Source organism: Mustela nivalis, assembly GCF_964662115.1.
Source record: "Mustela nivalis genome assembly, chromosome: 10".
In the NCBI taxonomy this organism is placed as follows: Eukaryota; Metazoa; Chordata; class Mammalia; order Carnivora; family Mustelidae; genus Mustela; species Mustela nivalis.
This window is the reverse complement of record NC_139029.1, coordinates 36,908,255-36,932,843: the sequence shown is the minus strand read 5'-3', so window position 1 is coordinate 36,932,843 and position 24,589 is coordinate 36,908,255. Positions and strand designations below refer to the sequence as shown.

The 24,589-nt window shown below is 37.6% G+C and overlaps 1 protein-coding gene and 1 long non-coding RNA gene across 4 annotated transcripts in view; one reads left to right on the top strand and one right to left on the bottom strand.

Annotated features, from left to right (window-relative positions):
• The window catches only part of AGBL4 (AGBL carboxypeptidase 4), a 1,624,959-nt gene that overhangs the window by 904,220 nt on the left and 696,150 nt on the right, over window positions 1–24,589 (top strand). The window lies entirely within an intron of this gene.
• The window catches only part of LOC309843112, a 1,054,942-nt gene continuing 1,044,265 nt past the window's right edge, over window positions 13,913–24,589 (bottom strand). Inside the window, exon 4 of the long non-coding RNA XR_014299947.1 lies at window positions 13,913–14,163. This is a non-coding gene — a long non-coding RNA (uncharacterized lncRNA). The remainder of the gene's footprint in view (window positions 14,164–24,589) is intronic.

The following is a 24,589-nucleotide window of genomic DNA, read 5'->3' as shown; positions in this document are numbered from 1 at the left end:
GAAGTCTTGGGAACAAAGGGAAATGAGTTCTGAGAGAGTTTAGGGATACTGGCATGGCCTTGGCAGTTTATATACATCTGATGTATTTAGACAGAAAAGTACTGTCAACAAGAAAAAACAGAGAGCCTGTTCACTTTATGATTAATCTTTGGGGAATTAGTTCTCCCACTGCCCATGTAATAGATGCCCAGGACCTACCCCTAATAGTAAGAATCTGATATGTGAAGGAGCTATATTTGTAAGCTATTAGAAAGTCTTATCCTGAATTGGGTACCCTTTCACTCAGCCCAGGGCTTGATAGTCCTCCTCTTGTTTTCTACTTCATTTCTCCATTTGAAAAGTGATTTTGAAAACTAACACACAAACTGACCAATTATGCAAACAAGGTAAAACTCCCACAGACCACATGAGGAATAGAACAGAGATTATTTCTGTCTGTCTAGTTAGAATTTGCATATGCTGGAATATTTCTGACAGGTTCCTTGTGGCTCTCCTAAGAGAAAAATTCATGAATCTACATTTAAGTAGAAAATGAGGGAAGTTCAGGTAGGAAAAAAAAATGGAGCAAGGTTCTTTACTTTCTTAAATTTCTTTTTTTTTTTTTTTAATTTCTTTTCAGCGTAACAGTATTCATTGTTCTTGCATCACACCCAGTGCTCCATGCAATACATGTCCTCCTTAATACCCACCACCTGGTTACTCCAACATCCCACCCCCCCACCCCTTCAAAACCCTCAGGTTTTTTTTTTTTAAGTGCATAGTCTCTCATGGTTCACCTCCCCTTCCAATTTCCCTCAACTCCCTTCTTCTCTCCATCTCTCCATGTCCTCCGTGTTGTTTGTTATGAATTTCTGTTATACAGTTATGTGACACAAAATGGCAGTGAATGATGGTGCTTCTTGCTCATATCTTCAGATAAATGAGAAAAATGACTTCCCATTGTCTTGATAGGAAAGAGGCTATGAATTTTTTTTTCCTAACCTTTAAAAATGTTTCAACAACAAATATATTGGATATTGTCTTTATCCTTTCTCTATTCCTTCAGTATCAAGGCTTTCAGGTCAAGATCCTATACTAACTTTTTTCCGCCCCAAACAGGAAGAAGTGGTGTCTGAAATTAGTCTTTTTTTTTTTTTTTAATTAGTCTTGCTGCTATAAACATAGTCCTCAATGTGTCTGGGCATGAGGATATGTGGGGAACCTCAGCAGTTTGCCTGGTCATGGAAAACTTTCTCCACTTGTTTCATTGTACAGCACTATAATTTCCCATTAGGACTGGATCAAGTTAATGCTTAAAATGAATCCCAACTTGCTTTACTAGAATTTTGACACCAATCTCAAGACAGTCCCATCCTCTAGAGAGGTAAAATCTTCTCTTCGCACTTCCTTCAATGAACTGGTCTCCCAGAATCTTTACTGACAGCCTGATTTTTAGCTTTACATGCTACTGGGATCCCACATCCATGCGATTTGCTTGTCACATTGGGTCCCTGGGGCAAAAGTCTGCCTCAGTCATGCTGACCCAACTTGGCATCGTGCACTGGATGATAAACACGTAACTGCTCCCCAATCTCTTTTCCTCCTGCTCTTTGTTCCCTCTTACTCTCCACTGTCCAGCATCACCCAAGTTCTTTGCCAAACATATTATGAGTCTTACCAGAGGCCAGTCACCTTGGACATATCCCTATCATCATTATTTCATACATTATATTATCTGTTTACATGTCTATCTCCCCAAATAGTCTTGAACTCTGAATACATAGTCTTATTTATTTCTGTGCTTTCATGAAATAATAGGAACTTAATACATGATTGTTAAACTGAGTTGAATGTAGAAGCTTTATTAAAAATGCTTGGTGTACAAAGTAAATGAAAACTAAGCTCTTGAGGGCTCATACCTAGGTTGGCGACATAGGAGCTATGTCCTGTGGTTGGCCATATCAGATGATCAGAATATTTTGTGTCTGAACTGGAGAGAACACCTTAGGAAGCGGATTTAGAGCTCTGTGGATTACAGAAGACAGGAGACTTTCTAAGAAGGTATAGACACTGATCTTTCTAGATCTAAAACTTCTTAATTCACTAAAAGTTTCAAGGTGCTTGTTTCCAAAATAAATTTTAGAAAGACTTCTACTGGGGATTTGGAAAGTATCTTCCACCCACCCCCGACCTTGGATAAGAGAGAACTACTGAGTAATTCAGGGTTTTCTTAACACTTTCAGCTTTCCTGTCTGGGGCTAGTGGCTTGTTTAAACATTTGGTTTTAGTTGGCAGCCAACAAGTTAACTAATCTCTATTCTAGTTGGCCAGTATAGTTTCTGGAAGGTTGAATGCCACAATTGGCAATACCAATGTTAAAATTTAACCACATCATCTGATATGGTGTAATAATACCCTCTTCAAAGGCCACTAGTTTGTGAAGCTCTCGATATGCCCCTGTGTTGTTGAATGGCAAAATCTAGAAGGTGACTTACATATTTAGTGCAGAGCTCAGGGTGTTAATTGTCACTCTGTCTTTCGTACATTGAGGGAAAAATTTCCTCTTCTTTGTGATCCCCAATGTAATTTTCATTGAGCTGCTTTGTGTCTATAATTCAATTATGAATGGAGAAAAGACCATGTCTTGGAAACAGACAGATTTGTGTCCATGTCCATGTGCAGACTACATCATTTACAAGTTGTGTGAATAGGGGAAGCCAATAAAACTTGCTGAATTTTAATTTCAGCATCTGTAAGATGGGATCAAAATAGTTACTTTGCAGGTTTCTGGGGATGATTGAGTGACAAAATACACATAAAACTCCTAGCCCAGGGCCAGGCATATTAGTCATGTGGCAAATAGTAGTTGCCAGGATGAAGAAGATGATGATTATCTATAAAACTGGATAGTTCATAATAAAAAATAATTAATTAAAAAAACTTGATAGTTCAAACCCACTTCACAGATATATACAGAACATTCCACCCTAAAACAACAGAATACTTATTCTTCTCAAGTGCACACAGAACCTTCTCAAGAATAGACCACATACTGGGTCACAAATCAGGACTCAACCAGTACCAAAAGACTGAGATGATTTCCTGCATATTCTCAGATCACAATGCTTTGAAACTGAAGTTCAATCACAAGGAAAAGTTCAGAAGGAACTCAAACACCTGGTGGCTAAAGGCTGCCTTGCTTAAGAATGCTTGGATCAACCAGGAGATCAAAGAAGAACTGAAACTATTCATGGAAACCAATGAGAATGAAGACACTTTGGTCCAAAACTTATGGGATACAGCAAAGGTGGTCCTAAGGGGGAAATACATAGCCATCCAAGCCTCCCTCAAAAATATTGAAAAATCCAGAACACACCAGCTGTCTCTACACCTTAAAGAACTGGAAAATCAACAACAAATCAAACCAACTTCACACATAAGAAGGGAAATCATCAAGATTAGAGCTGAGATCAATGAGGTAGAAACCAAAGATACAGTAGAATGTATCAATGAAACTAGAAGCTGTTTTTTTTGAAAGAATCAATAAGATCAATAAGCCACTGGCCACACTAATCCAAAAGAAAAGAGAGAAAGCCCAAATTCACAAAATTATGAATAAAAAGGGAGAGATCACAACTAACACCAAGGAAATAGAAACAATCATCAGAAGTTATTATCAACAGTTATATGCCAATAAGCTTAGCAACCTTGATGAAATGGATCAAACCCATTTCAAATGGTTGTTGTGAGACAATGGCTTTGAAAATTGTAAAATGCTATGTAAACATAAGATATTATTTAAATTGCTATTGTGTTCATAGAGCAATCCCTACATACTTCTGTTATAAGAGTTATTATACTATATAGTAGTTCAGTTTTGACTTCTCTGATTCCCCACTACATTGACAGCTTCTTTCATGGGGTTCTTTCATGGGGTGGGGAGCTGTGTCACAGATGGTCAGTAAATGTTTGGTAAGTAAAGAAGAAAGTTTTAATATTTCCCTTGACGTAAACAGCAATAACAGCATCTACTACTACTACTACTACTATTTATTTTTTTAATTTTTTCTAGTGACTCAGGACAATGCTAGGCATTTTCACATATATTTAATTTTCATAAAAACCTTGTGATATGAGCATTATTATCCCTACTTTTCAGATAAAATAAGCACACGGTAGTGATCTTGTATGTACCCCTAGTTAATTTCCCTCATACACTTTTTACTTTTTTTTGCTTTTATCAAAAGTAAATTTCAGTCTATTCATTCTGTTAGTCCCCCCAGATTTGGGAATTGTGGGTTGGTTGTGAATGAATGAGAACTCTCTTTCTAACTCAACTACATATTTCTATAATTGAAATATTTTCCCAAGACATAAGTGGAAAATAAAAGAGATATTTCAAAAAGAGTATAATCATCCTATGACAGCAGTAGAAGGGCAACTAATAAAAACAGTGGAATTTTAAAAGCAATTAGATAGATTAAATAGAATATTGCTATTTTTTGATCCCTGAGAGACATCTTGCCTTTGTGCATGGGATGCACTTGGGCCAAAAGAGGATGCCGTTTGGAGACATATCTTGAAAGAAGGAAACAAAAGCGAAGATGAACTTTTGGGACTTCATCAAAATCAAAAGCTTCTGCACGGCAAAGGAAATAGTCAAGAAAACAGAGAGGCAACCCACGGAATGGGAGAAGATATTTGCAAATGACAGTACAGACAAAAGCTTGATATCCAGGATCTATAAAGAACTCCTCAAACTCAACACACACAAAACAGACAATCATATCAAAAAATGGGCAGAAGATATGGACAGACACTTCTCCAATCAAGACATACAAATGGCTATCAGACACATGAAAAAATTTTCATCATCACTAGCTTTCAGGGAGATTCAAATTAAAACTACATTGAGATATCACCTTAAACCAGTTAGAATGGCCAAAATTAGCAAGACAGGAAACAACATTTGTTGGAGAGGATGTGGAGAAAGGGGAACCCTCTTACATTGTTGGTGGGAATGCAAGTTGGTGCAGCCTCTTTGAAGAACAGTGTGGAGATTCCTCAAGAAATTAAAAATAGAACTTCCCTATGACCCTGCCATTGCACTCCTGGGTATTTACCCCAAAGATACAGATGTCGTGAAAAGAAGGGCCATCTTTACCCCAATGTTTATAGCAGTAATGGCCACAGTTGCCAAACTATGGAAAGAATCGAGATGCCCTTCAGCGGATGAATGGATAAGAAAAATGTGGTCCATATACACTATGGAATATTATGCCTCCATCAGAAAGGATGAATACCCAACTTTTGTAGCAACATGGGCGGAACTGAAAGAGATTATGCTGAGTGAAATAAGTCAAGCAGAGAGAGTCAATTATCATATGGCTTCACTTATTTGTGGAACATAACAAAAAGCATGGAGGACATGGGGAGTTAGAGAGAAGGGGGTTGGGGTAAATTGGAAGGGGAGGTGAATCATGAGAGACTATGGACTCTGAGAAACAATCTGAGGGGTTTGAAGTGGCAGGGGGGTGGGAGGTCGGGGTACCAGGTGGTGGGTATTATAGAGGGCACGGATTGCATGTAGCACTGGGTGTGATGAAAAAATAATGATACTGTTATGCTGAAAATAAATAAATGAAAAAAAAATTCTCACATATAAAATGAAAAGAAAAAAAGAGGATACCGTTTGACAGGGTACTTTGAAATGATAGCTTGAAAATTCATTTTCTAAAGAGGAAAGGGGAACCAAAATCTGGAAGGAAAAAAAAAAAGTTGCTACTTCCAGGGCCCTGTTAGAAACAAAAGAGTGTAAAATAGCATCTTCAGGATGATAAAGCAATACACTTCCAAATGATTTGAGCAAAGGAAGCTGGAGCAAAGGAAAGAGTAGAATTATAACCAGATAGGACTTGCAGCAGGGTTATGTAGAGTCCATTATTTGTTTAGAGGATTTTCTGGGTCTGCTTTATGTTCAGTATTTGTGGAAGTTCATCCAAAGATATTTCATGAGGGAATGGGTAGCATTTATATTCATTAAGCCAGCATCAACAATATGACTTTTTGCCCATGATTTTGGAGGAGATTTAAAATGATTAATGCATCTTATAGTAGTTAGGAATGGGGGACTTTCTAAAACATCTTATCTTTATCTAATAAGGCCTCCTGAGGATACAAAAGCTTATTAAGGGATATAAAAATTTTTGAGGCAGTTTATTAAAAACACATTTACACCAATTTTCAAAATGTGCTGCTATTGTTTGTGGAAGCTATGAGATCAAAGCCTCTTTTGGAGTGTGTGTGGAAATGGGATACATAAAGTCCCCTGTTTAAAAAGGCAAGTGACACATGTTGCTCTGAGTGTAGCCGAATAGTCGTAGGCTTAAAAATCAGTCTTGCAATCCAATGCTGGTGCAACTTAGTAGATTTAAGACCTGAGACAGATACTTCACTTTGTCCACACATAAATTAGGATAACAATATCTAATTCCTGCTTTTTTTTGAAGAGATTAAGTGAGATCATGTATACACAATGATGCTAAGCCTGGGGGTCTGGGCATGATAAATACTTAATAAAAATTAGTTTAATCTAGGCAGCTAGCCAGCACAGTCTGAATAATGATCTGGGAAAAAAAAAAAAAAGTTGTCTGGAAATCTGTGGATGAATGCGGTCTCTCTGCCACAGATCTGGCCCTCTGACCTATTTCTTTAATTTCCTTCTTGGACATAAGTATAGGTCATTCTTTGCTTAATGACTATTTATTGAGTACATCCTTTGCTTTAGGTTCTGAGGTACATTGGGAATGCCAAGTACTCTCATGAAGTTTATCCTTTTACATGGATTATTGCACCAGCCTTCTGGTTGATTTCCTTGCCTTCAATTTCTCTGCTTCAAATCTAGTCTCCATTTACTGTTTGTATGAGTTACCCAAAACACAAATCACATCATGTTGACCCCTTTCCAAAAACATGCCAGGTTTTTCTTCACCCGTGGAATTAAATTTCCTATTTGTAGACAGGACAGTCAAGGTCTTCATTAACTTTTCCCAGCTGACACCCATCGTCTTCCTCTCTAACCAGTTTTTATTTCACAATCCTCACTGGGTAGCAGGCTGCCCTTCCCTGGTCATGCCCTGCATTGTCAGTAATCTTACCTTTCAAATTACTCGTTACAAGACTAGGCTAGGCTTTGCTGCTCCCTTAATATAAAATCCTTTATTAGTACTTCCATTATTAAAAATATTTTTCTGTATCAATAGAAATAGTGCTAAGGGACTGTAGAATGAGGGAGAAGAAGATCCTGCTCCATACTTCCCACACTGGATTTTGGTATCCACATCTTGGCTTTTTATTGTAAACCTGCTGCTGACAGATGTCCAATGGAGAATGACTATTGGGAGTAGAAATATTTTCTTTAACCAAAAAATGGCTCAAGAAAAAAAATTAAATATGCACAGATAGAAAGTTACTATTTCATCCATATATTTCCTTTTTCTCCTTTACTTAAAAATATGATCTAAGTTTCATTTTAAACTCATTTACCTGATATGATCTAAGATTGAAATAATATGTTTAATTTCTTAACAAGTTCAGAAATATCTAAAGTTAATTTTATAATTATTTGTTTGAGTCATTTCAAATATTAAACTAATGGAACATTTTAATTTACTGGAATATATGTGTTGATAGTCCTGGATTAAATGGTTTCCAAGGTCCCAAGCAACTTTCCAAGGTTCCCATGGTTGAACTCACTGCTTTTGTTTTTCATATGTCCTGGCATTCCTCCTACTAGGACTGTCTGCTCAGTTGTTCTACCCAACACTGAATCACTCTTGGCTTCTGGTTATGAAGATTCTCTTCATCTGGTTTTCTTGGAAAATAGTTTCAGGGTTGGGAGGTTGTATTTGTGAATGTGTGTGCCTGCACACATGTGTGGGTCCAGCAAGAGCTGAGTTCTGACATATCATGAAAAAGTTTCTCTCATTAGAAGCCAAATCAGATATGACCCTGTTCTGCATTTTTTTGAAAACAATGATTTGAATTAATTTTATTTTCATGGCTAAAGTAAGTCTGTTCATTACTCATAAAACAAGTAGCGCTGTGGGACAAATGCACTGTGGTAAGGTAAGGAGAGAAAGGTCTCCAGCAATGATGCCAAATTCTTGGAAACCAACCTCCCCCAACATTTTAGGCAGCAATCAACATGCATCTTCTGAGACAGGCATTATGTGTCCACGAAAGGAGCAACTTGCCTATAAAATCTGTCTTGAATTCCTCGAATATTCAGCTCTTCAGTTTCTGTTGTCTGAGAACTCCCTGCAAGGCTAGAGAAGATGGTGTGCATTTATGTGTGTGGTGGGGGATAGTGATAGTGGAGCAAGGCTGATGGGATAGGACTTCCCATCAGCCAAGGCAGATAGGTATCAGCCAAGGCAAACTGAGGAGGTGATGTCACCTACAAGGGTAATAAAAATCATCAGAATTATTATTGAAAAGAAATTATTAGTGAGACATTATAGCTTAAGGGGGAAAGCATGGGTTTTAAAGTCAGAGAGAGGATCTCTTTTGAAACCTGGCTCCACCACTTTCTACTTGTATGATTTGAGGCAGATTGCAGAATTTCATCTAGCCAGTGTCCTCATCTGCAGAAGAGATTTAACACCAAAATCAATTCATGTGTATAGGATAATCTAAAAATTAAACTGAATGTGTATGTGGTTATGGGTGTGTACACACACACTCAGAAAAAGCCATGGAGCAAACTAGATTAACTAACAGTTAGAACTGTTGTTACTGCAATTATAATGGTAGTAGAAGGAGAAGTAGGAGTTGAAGAGGGAAGGATAATATATAGTGAAAGAAAACATAAAGACCAAACATGGCCAAGTCAGTGGTGAAGAGAGTCAAGATTAGGAAAGGGCAAGAAGAAGCTTCATGAATGATGAGTATATGTGTAAAGAGGCTTATTTTGTGTTTTCTGGCTCTTGTTTGGCATAGACGCATGAACTTATTGGAGAACCATCCTGGCTTTTGATCTTTCTAAAAGGAACATCATTCTGCCTTTTTTTTGTATTGTGTTTTATTAGTCACCATAAAATACATCATTAGTTTTTGATGCAGTGTTCCAAGATTCATTGTCTATGTACAATACCCAGTGCTCCATGAAATACATGCCTTCCTTAATACCAACCACCAGGCATATCCATCTCCTCACTCCCTTCCCCTCTAAAGCCGGAGTCCACAGTCTTTCATGGTTCATCACCCCCTCTGATTACTGCCCCCTTCACTTTTCCTTTCCTTCTTCTAATATCTTTCATGTTATTCCTTATGTTACACAAGTAAGTGAAACCATATGATAATTGGCTTTATCTGCTTGACTTATTTCACTCAGCACAGACTGGAGGAGATCCTTCTGCCTTTTGAGCTACCTTTCCAGTTCTGTCTTTTTAGTCAATCAGTTTTGTTAAATCATTAGTTATATAGCATGGTTATACAGCAAGGTTATACACTCTTAGACCACCTACTCTAACTGGGTCCAGCTAGAATTTTCCAACAGCAATGTCGTCAGTCATACCTGTATATAGCTCACCCCTCCCCAGAGCTTCTTGAGATATATCCTTGTCTTTTTTGTTCGATTGGGCATCCTTGGATAATAATACCTCCAGGACCCAGGCTAGAATTTTCTTTTCTCTATGGAATAATGCACTGATCTTTAGGTCATCAGTTCTCCATGAACTGGGGAGAAAGTGAGAGGGCATAGTCCTTTAAGTTTGTTCCCTCACTTCCTATTCCACCTACCTGGTTCCTGCTTCTTTCCTTTCCTTTTCACCCAAAGTCTGATACTCAGAATGTTTTCTGTAAAATTTGAATGGGTGTAAAATTTTCACCCATTGATCATCATTCTCCTTGGGGGTTATTATTTTTGTAATTCTTTCTACTCTTTCCAGAATATATTGGGAATGTATCCATCCCCATCCTCATCATCTCTGCTGGATATTTTGTCACTGACATGTTTGCAGTGTGGGACCCAGAAATGGATGCCAGAGTCCTAAAGCCTAATCACTAGGGGAGGTGGAGCAGAACCTTCATTTTCTTCATTCTAGACACTCTATATTAATTCATCAAATGAATATGTATAAGGGAAGTGTCGGGGAAGGGAGGGGGTTGTGTTTGGGAAGGGCCAAAGCCTTAAATGCAGAAATAAAAAATAGACATGAAAAATAAAAAAAACAGTTAAGAAGAGTAGACAATAGAAGAAGTAATAATAGTTATGATAATAATTGTAATAGACCTTTTGTTCCTAAGGCTCTTCCCTCTCACAGAGCCTTCCCAGTGGTCAGAATTTTCCTAAATCTCAGAACCAGTTGCTAGAATTCAATGTATTTACTCTGGTCTCCCTTAAGAGAGCAAGACCCAAGATACAGGAATAGAGTAGCTGGTTTTGAACCCCAGAACCTTCTCCTTCCCCAAAAAACACTTTGGTACCCCTCTGTCCAATGAATCTCAACGATTCCTTGACTATTTCTCTCAACCCACCTACTGAAGTAATTTGACCACTTCTTTGAACTGAGCCCATCTTCTCCTTTCTTTGGCTACTGGCAAAGATTTCTTCCTAAATCTTCCTTCTCATTCCCCTTGTCTCAGGCTGAAATGGCCTCTCCATTCTGCCAAATTAACTTTATTTTATTTATTTTAAATTTTTTTAAATTTATTTGACAGAGAGATCACAAGTAGGCAGAGAGGCAGGCAGAGAGAGGGGGGAAGCTGGCTCTCTGCTCAGCAGAGAGACCAATGTGGGGCTCGATCCCAGGATCCTGAGACCATGACTTAAGCCAAAGGCAGAGGCTTAACCCACTGAGCCACCCAGGTGCCCCTAACTTTATTTTCCTAGTAGCTTTACCTCATAGTTAAAATAGAGCAAAGACTGGGAGAGAGCTGGGATTCTTACCTGAAGTTAAGGTATAAGGACTTGGAGGTTTGTAGAGATCCAGGTAGTCAGTCATAACATCATCACAGCAATGAGTACGTCTGTGAAGGGATTTCCTATTTATGAGGTATTTTCCAAAATTTTGCTTATTTATAATTTTATGTTAATATTATGTGGTAGATTTATATGTAACATAAAATGTAATTTGTGAAAGGAAGCATTAAAGGGCTTTTAGGGTTACTGAGTATAAACCTTTTATTTTTCAGACAAGGAATCTAAACCCACAGAGGAACTGTGACTCATCCAAGATAATACCACTAGGACAAGCTGGAATTGAGGCTTTTGCCAGGCTTTTGACTCCTAATCCAATAACCTTATATACAGGAATTCTACCTCAACTCCTACCCCACTTTTCTATTGAGATTGATCCTGGGGACAGAAGCGAGATAGAATATTTATACTTTACATACCTACGGTTTGTTTACCCATGCAATCAGAGGAAGTAGTACACTCAGTTTCTACAGAGTTGAAGTGTTTTCCAGAGTCTAGGAGGAACAAGACACTTAAGTGAGAATCATAACAACTAAATATAAATGAATGGAGGTTGTTTAAGGGACACAAAGAACAAGGAAGACGAGGAGCAGCCTTATTTACAAAGGAAAAGTTCTATGATGCCTTCTTCTATGTCCTTGAAAAAGGAAATAGAAAACTTCTAAGGAGTCACTGTGGCATCAAATTAAATCCATGTAGGGAAGCAAGAAGAAATGAATTTTCAGGAGGCTATCAATCAAAGCCCTAGGTCTAAAAGGAGATATGAGGCACAGGAAAGATAGAGTTGATCTGCCCCATGGTTTATATCCCAAAAGCATGAGGCTCAGAGCACAGAACTACCAGTCCATACTGGTAGTAGTCTAGTACTTCTCTCTGAATAGTTATGCCCGGAAATAAGGAAAAAGTCATGTGATGAAGCATCAGCAGATAAATGCTCTGCCACTCTAGCTGTGTGAATCAATCATTTTGCTTTTCTGAGTCTATGGTACCATTAGAAAAGCTATACAGATGGGAGTTCCAGTGGTGATGAGTGCCTATATCTGAGTAGCACTCACAGCTCATCAAATACTGTGACATGTTCCCAGGTAACCGTGCAGCACATTCTGTGTCTGTCACTGGATGTAAGTGAGTAACTTAATTGTCCTTATCTATAAAACATGGAGTTTAGGGAGGATTAAAAATAAGAGAAAAATGTAAAGCATGTCATGTACTATGAAGTATAAAATATAAATGCTTATTGTTAGTATACTCTCATAATACCTTTTATTGTCACTTACATTATCTTGAGACAGTATCCAGAAAAGAGGGTCTTGACAATGTATGAGAGCGGATTCTGATTCACAAAGTCCTTGAATTTCCTGAAATTTTATCTGCAGTATGGAGTGTAAATACCAGCATTTCAGAGGAATCTGTGATTAAAAAAAAAAAAAAAGTTGAGTATTTGATTTAACAGAGATTTGCAGCCTTTTATTCTGACCCAACCACCTAAAGGATATGATAACATATAGAGATCTAGAGATTCACCATAGCCTTGGAATTGGGGCAAATGAGCTTGGGAAAGGCTATAAGATGATAATCACTAGTGAAAAAAAGGTCATGTAATAATTGAAAAAGTCACCCCAAATCTTCAAATATGTCCCTCCTTTGGTGTCATATTTCTCCAAGCACTCATCCCTGGAAGTCACTGAAAACGTGTATTGATCTTGGTTCATCATTAATTGTTTTATTTAAATTCAATTTAATTAGCATATACTATATTATTAATTTCAGAGATACAGTTCAATAATTCATTGGTTGCATATAACACCCAGTGCTCATTACATGTTGTGCCCTCCTTAATGCCCATCACCCAATTGCTCCATCCTTTCACCCACTAGCCCTTCAGCAACCTTCAATTTATTTTCTATAGTTAAGAGTCTCTTATGATTTGCTTCCCTCTCTGTTTTCATCTTACTTGTTCATCTTTAATTAGTTTCAGTCCACGGAATTCTTTTTTTTTTAAATTTATTTCTTATTTATTTTCTTTTATTTACTTTTTATTTATTTTTGGCATAACAGTATTCATTATTTTTTTTGCTTTGTTTTTTTAAATTTATATAATTTTTTATTTTTTATAAACATATATTTTTATCCCCAGGGGTACAAGTCTGTGAATCACCAGGTTTACACACTTCACAGCACTCACCAAAGCACATACCCTCCCCAATGTCCATAATCCCACCCCCTTCTCCCAAACCCCCTCCCCCCAGCAACCCTCAGTTTGTTTTGTGAGATTAAGAGTCACTTATGGTTTGTCTCCCTCCCAATCCCATCTTGTTTCATGGATTCTTCTCCTACCCACTTAAGACCCCATGTTGCATCACCACTTCCTCATATCAAGGAGATCATATGATAGTTGTCTTTCTCTGCTTGAATTATTTCGCTAAGCATGATACGCTCTAGTTCCATCCATGTTGTCACAAATGGCAAGATTTCATTTCTTTTGATGGCTGCATAGTATTCCATTGTGTATATATACCACATCTTCTTGATCCATTCATCTGTTGATAGACATCTAGGTTCTTTCCATAGTTTGGCTATTGTGGACATTGCTTCTATAAACATTCGGGTGCACGTGCCCCTTTGGATCACTACGTTTGTATCTTTAGGGTAAATACCCAATAGTGCAATTGCTGGGTCATAGGGCAGTTCTATTTTCAACATTTTGAGGAACCTCCATGCTGTTTTCCAGAGTGGCTGCACCAGCTTGCATTCCCACCAACAGTGTAGGAGGGTTCCCCTTTCTCCGCATCCTCGCCAGCATCTGTCATTTCCTGACTTGTTTATTTTAGCCATTCTGACTGGTGTGAGGTGATATCTCATTGTGGTTTTGATTTGTATTTCCCTGATGCCGAGTGATATGGAGCACTTTTTCATGTGTCTGTTGGCCATCTGGATGTCTTCTTTGCAGAAATGTCTGTTCATGTCCTCTGCCCATTTCTTGATTGGATTATTTGTTCTTTGGGTGTTGAGTTTGATAAGTTCTTTATAGATTCTGGACAAGAGTCCTTTATCTGATATGTCGTTTTCAAATATCTTCTCCCATTCTGTCAGTTGTCTTTTGATTTTGTTAACTGTTTCCTTTGCTGTGCAAAAGCTTTTGATCTTGATGAAATCCCAATAGTTCATTTTTTCCCTTGCTTCCCTTGCCTTTTGCATTGTTCCTAGGAAGATGTTGCTGCGGCTGAGGTTGAAGAGGTTGCTGCCTGTGGTCTCCTCAAGGATTTTGATGGATTCCTTTTGCACATTGAGGTCCTTCATCCATTTTGAGTCTATTTTTGTGTGTGGTGTAAGGAAATGATCCAATTTCATTTTTCTGCATGTGGCTGTCCAATTTTCCCAGCACCATTTATTGAAGAGGCTGTCTTTTTTCCATTGGACATTCTTTCCTGCTTTGTCGAAGATTAGTTGACTGTAGAGTTGAGGGTCTATTTCTGGGCTCTCTATTCTGTTCCATTGATCTATGGGTCTGTTTTTGTGCCAGTACCATGCTGTCTTGATGATGAAAATACAACGGTTCAAAATCTGTGGGACACAACAAAGGCAGTCCTGAGAGGAAAATATATAGTGGTACAAGCCTTTCTCAAGAAACAAGAAAGGTCTCAGGTACACAACCTAACCCTACACCTAAAGGAGCTGGAGAAAGAACAAGAAAGAAACCCTAAGCCCAGCAGGAGAAGAGAAATCATAAAGATCAGAGCAAAAATCAATGAAATAGAAACCAAAAAAACAATAGAGCAAATCAACGAAAGTAGGAGCTGGTTCATTGAAAGAATTAATAAAATAGATAAACCCCTGGCCCGACTTATCAAAAAGAAAAGAGAAAGGACCCAAATAAATAAAATCATGAATGAAAGAGGAGAGATCACAACTGACACCAAAGAAATACAAACTATTATAAGAACATACTATGAGCAACTCTACGGCAATAAATTTGACAATCTGGAAGAAATGGATGCATTCCTAGAAACATATAAACTACCACAACTGAACCAGGAAGAAATAGAAAGCCTGAACAGACCCATAAGCAGTAAGGAGATTGAAACAGTCATTAAAAATCTCCAAATAAACAAAAGCCCAGGGCCAGACGGCTTCCCGGGGGAATTCTACCAAACATTTAAAGAAGAACTAATTCCTATTCTCCTAAAACTGTTCCAAAAAATAGAAATGGAAGGAAAACTTCCAAACTCATTTTATGAGGCCAGCCTGGATCCCAAAACCAGACAAGGATCCCACCAAAAAAGAGAGCTATAGACCAATATCCTTGATGAACACAGATGCGAAAATACTCAACAAAATACTAGCCAATAGGATTCAACAGTACATTAAAAAGATTATTCACCACGACCAAGTGGGATTTATTCCAGGGCTGCAAGGTTGGTTCAACATCCGCAAATCAGTCAATGTGATACAACACATCAATAAAAGAAAGAACAAGAACCATATGATACTCTCAATAGATGCTGAAAAAGCATTTGACAAAGTACAGCATCCCTTCCTGATTAAAACTCTTCAAAGTGTAGGGATAGAGGGCACATACCTCAATATTATCAAAGCCATCTATGAAAAACCCACCGCAAATATCATTCTCAATGGAGAAAAACTGAAAGCTTTTCCGCTAAGGTCAGGAACACGGCAGGGATGTCCATTATCACCACGGCTATTCAACATAGTACTAGAGGTCCTAGCCTCAGCAATCAGACAACAAAAGGAAATTAAAGGCATCCAAATCGGCAAAGAAGTAGTCAAATTATCACTCTTTGTAGATGATATGATACTATATGTGGAAAACCCAAAAGATTCCACTCCAAAACTGCTAGAACTTATACAGGAATTCAGTTAAGTGTCAGGATGTAAAATCAATGCACAGAAATCAGTTGCATTTCTCTACACCAACAGCAAGACAGAAGAAATGGAAATTAAGGAGTCAATCCCATTTACAATTGCACCCAACACCATAAGATACCTAGGAATAAACCTAACCAAAGAGACACAGAATCTATACTCAGAAAACTATAAAGTACTCATGAAAGAAATTGAGGAAGACACAAAGAAATGGAAAAATGTTCCATGCTCCTGGATTGGAAGAATAAATATTGTGAAAATGTCTATGCTACCTAAAGCAATCTACACATTTAATGCAATTCCTATCAAAGTACCATCCATCTTTTTCAAAGAAATGGAACAAATAATTCTAAAATTTATATGGAATCAGAAAAGACCTCGAATAGCCAAAGGGATATTGAAAAAGATAGCCAACGTTGGTGGCATCACAATTCCAGACTTCAAGCTCTATTACAAAGCTGTCATCATCAGTATTCATTATTTTTTCACCACACCCAGTGCTCCATGCAATCTGTGCCCTCTATAATACCCACCACATGATACCCCAACCTCCCACCTACCCGCCAATTCAAACCCCTCAGATTGTTTTTCAGAGTCCATAGTATCTCATGGTTCACCTCCCCTTCCAATTTCCCCCATTCCCTTCTCCTCCCTAACTCCCCATGTCCTCCATGCTATTTGTTATGCTCCACAAATAAGTGAAACCATATGATAATTGACTCTGCTTGACTGATTTCACTCAGCATAATCTCTTCCAGTCCCATCCATGTTGCTACAAAAGTTGGGTATTCATTCTTTCTGATGGAGGCATAATACTCTATAGTGTATATGGAACACATCTTCCTTATTTATTCGTCCATTGAAGGGCATCTTGGTTCTTTCCACAATTTGGTGACCATGGCCATTGCTGCTATAAATATTGGGGTACAGATGGCCCTTCTTTTCATGACATCTGTATCTTTGGGGTAAATACCCAGGAGTGTAATTGCAGTTCATAGGGAAGTTCTATTTTTAATTTCTTGAGGAATCTCCACACTGTTCTCCAAAGAGGCTGCACCAACTTGCATTCCCACCAACAATGTAAGAGGGTTCCCCTTTCTCCACATCCCCTCCAACACATGTTGTTTCCTGTCTTGTTAATTTTGTCTTATTTTCAGCATAACAGTATTCATTGTTTCATTGTTTTTCACCACACCCAGTGCTCCATGCAATCCGTGCCCTCTCTAATACCCACCACCTGGTACCCCAACCTCCCACCCCCCCCCACCACTTCAAGCCCCTCAGATTGTTTTTCAGAGTCCATAGTCTCTTATGGTTCACTGAATTCTGCCTGTCATTCATACCTCTATACTGAATCTGCTTTTGCTAGGTTACAAAAGACCTCTTAACTGCCAAGGTACAAACCATAAGGGACATTTTTTTTTTTTCGGTTTCTATAACAACTCTAGAGTTGGACACTTTTTGTCATTTCTCTCTCAACATTTTTTATTTTTTCATTTTATGACAACACATTCTTATAGCTTTTCTCCTATGCTTCCATCACTTCATTATTGCTGTCTTTTATAAATCCTTTTCCTCTAACTTTTCCTTAAATGTGGGTATTCCCTAAGTCCTTTTTCTTGACTCACTGTTCTCTTTACTCCACCCTGATCCTCAAATTCTATCACCTTTCATCATTTCAAATACCATTTATATGTGGTTTATTCTAGAGTCTATTTTTTTCTCACTAGATCTTCTCTTGAGCTCCAGGCCCATATATCTGAATTCCTGTCAGGTGGTAATACTTTTGTATGCATTGCATGTCACCTTCAACATGTCTAAAACACAACTCAATAATTTGTTATAATGAGCACTGGATGTTATATGTGAGTGATGAAATCATTAAATTCTACTTCTGGGACTAATATTACACTATATATTATCTAACTAGAATTTAAATTAAAATTTGGAAGAAAAAAAATAATCTTGACTTTACAAAAAACCCCAATGATTTTATGAAGTTTAAAATATATTTATAATAAAAATATGTGATAATAAGATAAAAAATTAACTTTATATGAGATCTGTTCTTCCTCTTTCAGTGTTCTCTGCCTTATTTTTTTCACCACTCTCCACACAAACAAACAAATGAAATGTGCCTTGAATTTCTCTTTTAGATTCACATCTGAATTATCAAGTCTGCCAGATTTCTCCCTAAGTATTTCTTAATCTATCTCATCCTCTTAATCATACTGCCATTAGACTAGGTCACTTATTATCTCTCATCTGGATGGTGACTGTCTACCTTTGCCCTCTGGTATCAAGTAGTCACATGTGCCCTCATATCGTGGCTATGGGACAAACATGGATGCAACTCTAAGGAGGGGCAGGGCAGCAGGCAGAGTGATAAATAATCATAGCAAAGAAAAGAAATGGGACTAAGACCAAGGCAAAGATTAATTACTTGACAGGAACACTGTATGAGTCAGTGTCTAGTATAGTTTCTAAAGGAAAGAGAGCACAGTCATGGTTAAATGTTAACCAAGGGATACTGGACTAGTCTAGAGATAAGTTTCAGGGGAAACTTAAAAATTCTGAAAGCCTGTCAAGGTGCCAGGAGACCGGTGTGAACAGAACTAGACTAGTGGGTAGAAATATAGGAAATAGATTTTGAGCTCTTATGGGAAAAAAATGGGAGCTGTGCAGTAATGAAGAAGGCTGTTTCAACAGGTGTTATGAGCTTCCTGTCACTAAAAATATAGGCACAGAATCTATACAGGGGTATTCTGTATTAAGGGGAAAACCAAATAAAATGCTTTTTTATGCCCCTTTCAGTGATCCTGAGGCTTTTTAGCAGCTGGAGAGATGCTTCCCACTCTCTTCCATTTTCATAGGTTCTCTTAGTTTGTGATTTTCAGATACTTTATATGGGGAAGAAAGGCAGAGAGACAAAAGTAGCCTGATAATACAGTGTTATGATTAAAAGTCTGAGCTTTGAAGTTAAACAACTGTGGTTCATCTTTAGATTCAGTCACTGTTAGCTCTTGCAATTTTTATAACTTCTTTGTGAATCCATTTACTCATCTGTAAAATGGCTATAATGGTAGTACCTTTAGTAGTTGTGAAGATTAAATGAGACACTAGATGTTTAACAAAGTTCCTGGCATATGTTAAGCACTTATTAAATGTAGTAATGATGACAATGACTGTGCTAAAGTGAAAGAAGGGTGTAGAGGTGGAAGACAAACATGATGTTAATGATGTTGAGAGTGACATCCTAGATTTCTTTCATATGCTATTAAGTAAAGTTAATTTTACAAACCTGTAACAAGCACATCTGTGCAAGTTGGAATTCATCTTTAACTAAGTTGTTTGGCTTCCACCTCAGAAACGGGGGATGGGCCCAATCTCTTATGATAGGAAAAAGCAAGCAGCCAAAGCTAATGGCCTAGAACTAGATTCATCCCCTGGGTTAGGATAGAAACAAAAGAAATGGTCAGATAACTAGAAAGAAAACCAGAAGAGACTACTTTTCCAACTGAGTTTTTGAAAAGCCAAAAAATGAAAAGCACAAACAAAACAAATAAACAAACAAACACACACACACACACAAAAAAAAAAAAACCAAAAAACTTTTAAGACACTTTTATTGAGACATAATTGATATATAATAAACCGCACACATTTAGAACTGAGCAATTGATAAGTTTGGACACAGTGTACACCCATGAAACCATCATGACAACTGAGACAGGGAATTTATCCCTGTTTCCACACCACTCCTCCCTGCCATCCCCAGTTCAGTCCCCAAGCAACCCTTGCCAGTTAACTTTTGAAAAGAGTATTTTAAAACAGAGACTGCTCCACCATCTGGAATGATGCAAATAAATAAAATAAAACAAGGACATTGAAGGAGCCTTGAAAAATAGGCTATCGGGTGAAGTGAATGAGAATAATTTCAGTGGTAGGAGCCTTTATGCTGGGGGTAAAATGCAAATGAAAGGTAAAGAAAGGGAGACTGCACTGTGAACTACTGAGAGGTTAGAATTTCTACAAGGAGGGATTTTGCAGGTGGGATGTTGCAAATGAAAGGTAATCCATAATTATTGAGTACCTACCATATATTATACCCTGTGGGGGAATACAAGAGAAACTAAGACTTAAAGCCTGGAAGAGTAGCTGACTCAGAATGCTCAAGAAACTTTATATTGAGCCATTAGCCTATTAGGGATCTAGTCAGAGCAAAAGGATGCTGGGGAGTCCAAGACAGAATCAGAAAGCTGTCTTCAAGCAGCAGTGGGAGAGTTTGAGGATTCAGATCCAAAAGGGACAAAAAAGAAGTGCATACCACTGAGAAATACCAATTTCATGGGTGTTGAACTTCATGTAGCAATTCTGAGAAGGATCTTTTGTGGTTGGAGTTCAGGTAAACTCTTGATCAGAGGATGAACTTTAGATAGGGAACAGGACAGAGGCATAGTGGCAGGAGCAGTAGGTTTAGAGTCAGCTGCTCTGTGTGGTGTGATCACCTCACCAAATTACCATTTTTACATCTCTCTCTCTTTAATAACTTAGGGCAGGGGCTATTGTGAATATCAAATAAGAGAATGTTTGTGAAATGTGCCCTCAGCTTTATTTCTGTGTATAGTTATAGTTATTAAGATGGTTGGCTAATGCTCAATTGCCCATTCATTCATTCAAAATATATTTAAATGGCCATGATATGCCAGCATTGAGAATACTAAACTGAAAAAAACTTAGTTGCTGTATAATGTCGCTTTCCTTCATTACGAATTAAATACGCATCTTGATTGGAGAAATACAAGGGTGTGGTGGGAGTATCTAAAAGACAATGAATCATGGAACAGTACATCAAAAACTAATGATGTACTGTATGGTGACTACAACATAATTGAAAAAAAGAAAGAAAGAAAAGCCCAGCCTAGTCTATTAGGGAGTGAGACAGTGATTGAGAGAATGTAACTTCTTTGTATCTCGGTTGTTTAAGGTAGCAAACTCTTTGAGGGCAGGCAGTATTTGTGATCAATCTCTCTCTTTCATTCATTGTGCTCAACACATGGTATATACTTAACAATATTTGTTACACTGAGTTGAGCCAAGAATGTCAGAATATCCAATTTAAAACTCAGGATGGTTATTTCCAATCCAATTAAGAATGAAGCTTTTACTTTTACTTGAAATTAAAATCCAAAAGTGTCTGGAGTTCCAGGCTTATAAAGCCATATCACATTTCTAGTTCAGGTGACTCCCTTCCTCTCTTCTCAAGAACTCTTCTGTCTTATCCTGTTAATTACATGCCCTAAGTGATCAGATCCAGGGTTACCACTTGCAGCCTTTCATAGTTTGTTCTTCCCTATACAATTCTAAGATTGTGGAAATAGACAAGAATAGTGAGGGGAGGCTGGGAGAATGGTAGCTACCCTATAATCATGTTTATTGTTTCATAATAGGTTTGTAGAAATTATGAATTCAGCTATTTTATTCATGTAACTTTTAATTATCCAGTATGGTGAAGGGTGATGCAAAATATTTCTCAACCCCACTAATTAATATGGGTATTGAATGACTGTTAATTAAGGACAAAGGTGACCAAAGGAAGACAATTCACCCTTGACTCTGATGAATGCAAAGTCAAAGCAATAGCTTATTTCTAAATTACCATCATTGATAAGAAGTCAAGCTCAGACCGAAGACTGGTTCCTCAGGGAACTGTAATTTTCCTGTTTAGACAATAGAATAAAGGGCTCATCTGTGGGCTGAGGAACAAAACTCAGAGTTGCAGGGCCCGAGGAGACAGGGGAGCTATGTATTATTTTGTAAAACCTGCATTTCAATAGCCACTGTTTCACATGTCTCTTGTAACCCCTGCTTATTTTAGGTCTGTGCAGCTTCAGAACCAAGGGCAGGCCCAGCCTCAGTCATTATTGGTCTGGGGGAACCTACCTTCCTGATCCCTGATATACATGCGCACTTGCTTCTGACCACTCCTCCCCTCCAGGTTTGTGTAGTTCTATGAAGAATACTGTGCTTGCTAGCAACCTGTTCCTATTGAAGCAAATTGTGTTTTCACATGTCATATGCCACAGCTAATATCTTTAGTATTTTGAGGAAAATAAAAGCAAAGAATGCATTGTTGTAACACAAGTGTCCTGTTGAAGAAAAGGTTGTATGTTTTAGAGGAAACAGTATGGGTTTTAGAGACACACAGTAATTTTACCCCTTGATATTTTAGTGACCTTGGGCTTGAGACTTAGTTTCCTCATCAATAAAATTTGGATATAAAAACCCAACTTTTAAGGCTTTTGTGAAATGAAATAAGTTAAAAAAATGCAACGTTCCTAGCAAGTAAAGTATTATCAAGATCCTGCCTTGTGTACAACAGTGCTCTTTAGTTACAACAGTTGAACCTTACTACAAACCAGTAATGTAAGCAAATCAAGATTTATGTTCCCTTGTTCACTTATAAGGAAACTGATGACCAAATAAGATAAATACAAAAGAGGCCCAATAAAAAAATAGAACAAAATATAAATTTTAAAAAACAACAAAGAACAACAAAAGGTCAGTAATCTTGGAGTCTCAGCTTCCTCATTTTAAAAATAGGCATACCATTGTCCACCTCTCTGGATTGTGGTAAGGATCAAATGAGCTAATGGACGTGACTGTGCTCTGTAAACTGTTGAATCTGATTATGGCTTGATATGTTATGTTGAAAACCTCTCCAAGATCAGGAAAACCAGAAGAGTTATATATTTATTCACTGTTTCATTCATTTATTCATTCACTTATTCATCCAATAACCATTATCAATTCTATCCTATGTGCCAGAACATGGCATTCATAGTCTATAAGAAAAAGATGACATGCCTAGACAACTATAAGAGAAGGCAGATTACTTTAAGTAGCTTAGGAGCTGTGTGAAAATGTAGATTCTCTTTGATGGCTGATTTATCCAGTCTGGGGTTCTACCCTGCATTCTGTTCCATTTCATTCCATTCCATTCCTTTCTATCCCATCCGATACCTTGTTCAGATTTACACCACTCATCTAATTAATCACTTTCTATGTATACCCACTGCCTATGTGGTAGCAAGTACTTGGCTACATATATAGTCACTCTCCTGTGCCCTTATGGCAGACCCATTGCTAAGTGATCATGGTACTTCTTCCTACTGGATCTGGGTTCATTCTCAGAATCCTTCTCAACATAATGTTTCAAAAACAACTGCTGGGGCACCTGGGTGGCTCAGTGGGTTAAAGCCTCTGCCTTCAGCTCAGGTTGTGATCCCAGGGTCGTGGGATTGAGTCCTTCTTCAGGTTTTCTGCTCAGCAGGGAGCCTGCTTCCTTTCCTTTCTCTCTGCCTGCCTCTCTGCCTACTTGTGATATCTGTCTGTCAAATAAATAAATAAAATCTTTTAAAAAAAAAAAAACAACAACAACTGCCAATTGATTAGAGTTGTCCCTAAAAGTTATATATCTGGGAACGGTATTCCCACTGTGTTTTTTTGATCATTCCCTTGAGTATGAAGAGTCATGAAAACTTCGAACTTTCTAAATCAACAGGTGTTAGTATTTTTTGAATTAGAGAGTTAAAACTCACAGAGGTTAAGAGACTTGCTCAAAGTCACACATTCAGTAAGTACAGGGACTGTGATTCAAATATCAGTATTTTGGTTCCAAATTCAGTTTTCTTACTGATACAACAGATTTTTTAAAAATTTTATGTTCCTCAGGATTGATGTGCTGCTCTGCTCAAATTCCATATTAAGGAATGACATATCCATCCACTTATTCCTTAACGTTTTTGCATTTGTCCTGCCAAAAACTATTCAGGTATTAGGAAGTAAAGAGGTTATTATTTAAAGGACCTTTAATAATTACCTATATAATTAGACTATAACTTGTTTGAGGGCTGGGATTGTATTTTTGTTCACCATTGAATCCCATGTCTTAGTTTAATCAATCAGTAAAGGCACTGTCTAGTGGGTGACAGCTAAGTAAACAGACTATGACAATAAAACATGCAGTTGCCTGGCATGGTCTGTAGCATTTTTTAGGTGGATAGTGTTTCAATTAGCACTAAATCCAGTGTGAGGGCCCCTTTCTCTAGTAGAGAAGGAAGTGGTTCTGAACTGCATCTGAAAATGGTCAAAGAATGTTACACACAAAATGAACAGTATGTGCAAGGATGGGGATATTTGTAAGAACACAACATATTTGAAAGAATATAAATAGATTAAGTGAGATGAGGCAGGTGTAAGCCACACAGTGAAGCCATACTGCAGCCCAACAAAGATTGTTACTTTGTTCTGAAGAATTTTTTGGATTTATTAAAGAGTTTTAAGCAAAGGAGTATCATGATGCAATTTGTCTTTTTCTTTTAGAAACAGCTTTCTGGAATTATAGTTAGTTTTTTTTTAATTTAAAAAATTTTAACACCAACTCAGCAAGTGGTCTTGAACATTTGACTTTCATAAATGTTTAACTTTTATTATTGTTAACACTGGAGCCAATAAATGGTTGTGTGTCTCTGCATATGTATATGCATAAAAAGCAATATTAGCAATAACATTTTCCTTAATTAATTTTCCCATGACTGAATTCCTATTTGAATATTCATTCTTACAACATTGCAGTATGTTGTGATGCACTTCAGTGAAATTAACTCAAAGAGCTCCTCTTTCCAATTTTAATATTCCTCTGGGTTTTCTATTCCCGAAAACTCATTAGTATCTGAGTGCAGT